Genomic DNA, 5,602 nt, shown 5'->3' on the forward strand with positions numbered 1-5,602 from the left:
TATGACTGTACATATAGAAAAATCTTGTTTGTATAAACAGACTGTCTTCTGGTATCAACTGAATTGGTCACTTACAAAGAAGCTAAGAGGGTTGGATTTTTTTGGTAGAAGACTGTAACTACTTCTATGGAAAGTTTATTTCTCTGATCAGACACTTCTTTTTCTTTAATCTGCTACAGTTAAATGAAAGATGAAATACATAACACAGAGGCAGATAATGATCTTCTACACCATGAGCATGTCTACACATGTGCATTTACTGTGCAGTAACCAAAATTGATGCACAGTATGGGCACACCTGCAAGCTCATACTGTGCAGAAATTTGGCAAATTATGCTGACTCAAGTGTGAATTCGATACTTCGATACCTAAATTGATGCTTGATTAGTTACTGCACAGTAATGCATGTGTAGACATCTTACTGTGCAGTAACACTGTGTGTGTGGACTGACTTGGAACTATCTTGAGTCTCAAGTCAGCCCATGAACAGTGTTAATGCACTTTAATATCTGCACGTGTAGAGGCTGGCCTATTCCTGCTTAGTGCTCAGTAATTTATTGTGCAATAAATTTATGCCAGTGTAAATTCACATGTAGACACACTCTGTAATTGTTTCATATAATATTCTACTATATAACAGTTCATGACTGGGTGACCCCCCAAAAAACACCATGAAATAGAATATTTGGATTTGCCCACTATCTCTGGCTAAGTAAGACAAGTTTTTGCCTAGTCATAGTACTCTTATAATAATTGGTATGACATTACATTTTATGCTGAGAAGTTGGAGTGTCATATGTACTATGCATGAAAAACAACTCAAAGCATTGTAACACTGATCTCATCTAACATGTTTTAAACTTGACAGCTACCCTCTTTTTTATAGCTTTCTGATTTAGAAAAAAAGATATTTCCTTTATTTACCTGACCAAACAGATTTTGATCTGGGTAACAGGCATTTCATTTTAGTTTAACTTATTCCTTATTTTTAAATTTAACTTATTCCTTAAATATGACAATCTTAAAAAAAAACAATTTACAATTTTGAGTTGAAATTTCTCCCTGAAATATTGTGATATAGATGTAAGGTCTGGTCTTCAGAAAGTGTAATTGGCATTATTCCATTGGAGCCAAAGGAGCAATGCTATTCTGCACCACTATGCACCATCACCCTCACCCCCTTCTGGTCCCTTATTTCTGAGGAAGAAACTCCAAAAATATGATTAAGAATACGATTACTTTTTAGCATCTAACAAGTTACAATTATTGGCCATCCCACTACATTGCAGTAAAATCAGACCACCTCTTCCAGTTTAACTCAATATTTACAGATATGTAATTATTGCATGGAAAATCTGATACTGCTGCTTTTGAGCCATGGAATCAACGTGCTGAACTACTGGAGCATAAGAACTTAAGAGCCATCAGATTGACTCAGGCACCATTTGAAAACTAGGGATAGAATCTCTGGCATGTCATGACTCGAGAGAGCATATAGGAATCAAATGATAGATTTGGTAATATTTATTGAGTTGCAATGAGCTCTTTATGAATTGCACCCCACAACTGCAAAGCAAGAGCTGTTCTGTGAATTGAGGACAGGCATAGCATACCTGAGAAGTTTGTCAAATTACAGGAGCTGCATTTGTAATATAGCCCCAGGCTGATAGCTCTGGTGCTGGCCCAAAGATAAGGAGTGATCTAAATGAATAGGATCAGATTATCAGGGGATGAAAATCAGAATTTCTGCACTCAGTGTCCAAATTCTTCTTCAGCTGGGGCAGTCATGTTTCTGTGGGGTCTCAGACTGCTCAACATTTTGTAATGCCCTCTCACATTAAACAATAGATGCAGAACTATAACCAATGTGCTTCCTAGAAGCATTAAGGGACCAATCCAGTTTGATCAGTAGGTACTTCTACTTAGGTGCACCAACACCTAACTTAGCTGTTTGCCCCAGGGGCTGATCCTAAGATCCCTGTACAAGAAAGTTAGGCATCTGAGAACAATCCAGAAAGCTTAGAGGCACCTAGATACAACCAACAGGAAATGTGAAGTGCAATGATGGGTCATAGCTCTCCCTTCCTCCAGGGGCTTAGGCGCTTGGGTCAACTTTCACAACAGGCATCTCCATTTACTTGCAATCCAGAATTCCTAACTCTACTTCCACCTGTAGACACCTCACTGATCAGTGGTGAAGATGCTTTGCATAAGAGCTAATGATTAAAGCACTTCCGGAGAATGTAAGAAATCTGGATGGGAGATGCTCCTCAGGCTAGAAAGATTCAAATCCACATCTGTAAATCCTTAGGACCAAAATTAGGTTGGTCCTAGACCACCAGGCTATAAAACAGCCTAAGCAGGAACATCCTCCACCCTTCCTGTTGCAGCTTGGACTCTAACAAGCAACACTTCCTCTGCCTCCTCTTTTATACGTGCATCTCTCAGAATAGGAAGGGGAGACCGGCATGCTACCACTGTCCTTCTCCCTCTCTGCCCAATCCCCCTGGGTATTTTCTTCCTGACTGGAAGCTGGTGCAGAGAGAGGGAACATGTTTGTCACTGCCACTGTCCCTGGCTGAGCACAGATCTCTGCAAAGCTGCTCCCCACAGCCTTAGTTGGGCTGAGGCACAAGCAGGGACAACTTCAGCAATAGGCATATCTCCTTTTCTTGCACACAGAGGTATAAACAAAGTAGGTGAAGGGGGAAATGGGAAGGGAAGGGAGGTTGCACTAAGAACAGAGGGGAATGGAGTGGGTACTGAGAGTGGTGGGGGGAGAATCTTCCATGATTTGGGGACTTTAAAAAAGATCCTAGCTGCTTCTCCTGTAGCATAGTCTGTCTCCCTTTGATTCAGGGAGTGGGGAAAGACTGGGAGTGGAGGGATGCAACCACTGCTGTAGCAATAGTCACTGCTCGTGCATCTCTCTTTTTCAGATCTTGGATCCATCTAAGATAACCATATAACAGAAAATTAAAACCTAGAAAGAGGGATCAAATTCTGTGTCTCCATCCTCCCAGCTGAATGCTTTTGAAAACTCCACCTTCAAACTTTTTCACAGTATGGGTCATATTTGAAGAAACTCACAGCCTCCCTGGCAGCTGCAGCAGTTCCTGGTTTGGAAAGTCTTATGAAAATATTTGATTTATTCTTAGTGTGTTTTAACAATGTTCATGATTTGCACCTCTGAATTAATTAGTCCATACGGTGCAAATCTACCCTGCCATCTGCCAGCTTTTCAAAGATCACCAACCACAAAAGGTAAAAGCAAAAACAAACAAACAAGAATTAAATTAAACAATTTAAAGAAGATAAACAAAAAAGAAAAAAGGAATAATTTAATTATAGTACAAGAGGGTATATCTGGAAGTAGTGGATAAAACAGAAAAAATAAAAAAATAAAAGAAAGCTTAGCCTTGTTAAATAGGGGAAAATTTCCTGGTGAAATATATTAGACAATGGAGTAATCATTCAAAGTCAAGTGGCTGAAGACCAAAGAATTATAGAGAATACTCCATCTTTGGCAAGAGAATGGACTTTGATTTCTTGAGAGGCTATGACTACAAATATTTAAGCAAAGCCAAACGCTTAAACCAAACTCTATATTTAAACTCTTGTAAATGTTAGGTAAGTTTGGATCCAAATCTACACTTGAATATTGTTGTTACCACTTATTTTTAGAAAGGGGTTAAACTAAAAACCTCAACTGAATACCCCTAAAGCTGGAAGAAATTCACTTTTCTCCTCAGAACTTTATGTTCCAAGCCCATATCTATAAATGTGTACGGAAAAATTAGGTTAGTCCTGCCCCTGTAGTGCACCAATTATGAGTGAAAAAAAATCATTGGTAGAGTGTTAATACTTCAAATCTTGCAACAATAGCAAAAGAATGTAGGAACTCTGACGAGAGACCTATTGGATTAAATGCTGTTTTACTGTGCAACTTAAGTTTTAGCATGAAATTACATAACAGAAAAACTAAGACATCAAAGTTACATATGCAGGTATGTCTGCACATTGAAGAGATAGTACATTAAAGAAAAAGCCTTACATTCTTGGAATGGGAAAAAGATTATTTTCTCCTGTTGTGCTGCTGCTTCCTTCACTATCCACACTGTATCCACTGCCAAAGCTACTGGCTGACGAGCCAGTGGAGACAGAACTCTCTGCAGGTCGGTGATTGGTAGGCCTTGCTGTACAGAGCAGGAATAGTGGGTTATTAAATTGCATGGAAGGCATAAAAGCCAGCAATGTTAAGAACATGTTATTCACCAAGTAGCATGCTGCAAACACATTTACTCTTTACTTTTAATTCCAAAGTCACGCCATCACTCTTTAGACTTGATGCTTACATTACATAGAACAAGCTTTTCTAAAAGAAATCCATTGTACGTCATCCTTTTTTCCCCAGTCTCCTAGTAGTTTAAAGCAAAGGTCAAAGGAAAAAAAGTAATAACATTCACCCATTTTGATGTCACAATTCTGTATTTTTAGTTGAAATAAAATTAGATTTTCATTGAACAAAGTTGTAGGACGTAACCTACAAAAATGAGAATCCAAAGTGATTCTGAATATACTATATGACACATTTATTTACTGCATTTGATGACTTTTGTAGAAAGGATAGAGACAACAAAATATCATAAATATACCTCTACCCCCAAAAAGTGTTATTTGAAGACATTCTCTTTAGACAGCACAGCATTACTTCATTATACTTCTCAACTGCTTCTGCTTTTAAGTAGTCATACTGCTTCTGCTAAGTAGCCTTGAATTTTAAAGTACCACGTTTTATGATCATGCAACCTGGGGATGACCTACTATTTTTAATGTGTATTTCATATGGAAATTTTATGTGAACTTTAAAGACATTATTTTTACTTCAGATGTTTTCCTTTGTTTTCCTTATTTTGGTGTTCTGAGTTAATCACTTCTGCTCCATTTCACCTTTAGCAAGTTGAGAAATATACACAAACATCACACTGTGACATTACACATGATAACTAGTAAAAGGAACAATGGACTATAACTATTCACAACTTTAATAACATAATCAACCAGGAAAAATAAATACAGGTTTTCTTGGAAAGAGATCTATGTGTGACATCTTTCACTTTGATCAATTGAATGAATAGAATGCTGAGGATAAAAATATTTGTACCAAAAGTTCTCACTCAGTGAAGTTAAGGTAAAGTTTTGCTGTTGTTTCAGTCAGCCTTAAAACTCAAATCAAAGTTCAAAAGGATTGTATTTAACAAAGAAATTTGCCAAAAACGTAGAACTGAATAATTTCTTCTAAGGGCCAATGCACAAGTATTATCCCACTGACATTAACAGATAATGTCATTCATAGTTGATTGGATAAATATTATTTTTGGTGTACACTACTGCTGAGTGCTATGCTGTGGGTATTGGGAAATTGAGTAAAACTCTCCAAATGTAATTTGGAACTGCATTAATAATAGATAGGGATAAAAGAAACCAGGCACCACAAGTCCCTTGATCTGATAGTTATAATAGAATTGCTATTTCTGAAATGATTCGGTCTTTGTATAGCCAGCCACAACATACCTTTTTTTTTTGTTTTAACTATATCATC

At 37.4% G+C, this 5,602-nt stretch overlaps 1 protein-coding gene across 1 annotated transcript in view; it reads right to left on the reverse strand.

The window, feature by feature from the left end:
• PCLO (piccolo presynaptic cytomatrix protein) overlaps positions 1 to 5,602 on the reverse strand; it is a 540,799-nt gene that overhangs the window by 70,319 nt on the left and 464,878 nt on the right. The gene's annotated exons all lie outside the window — the stretch shown is intronic.

Source organism: Crocodylus porosus, unplaced genomic scaffold (genome assembly GCF_001723895.1).
Source record: "Crocodylus porosus isolate Cpor-Errol unplaced genomic scaffold, CroPor_comp1, whole genome shotgun sequence".
NCBI lineage: Eukaryota > Metazoa > Chordata > Crocodylia > Crocodylidae > Crocodylus > Crocodylus porosus.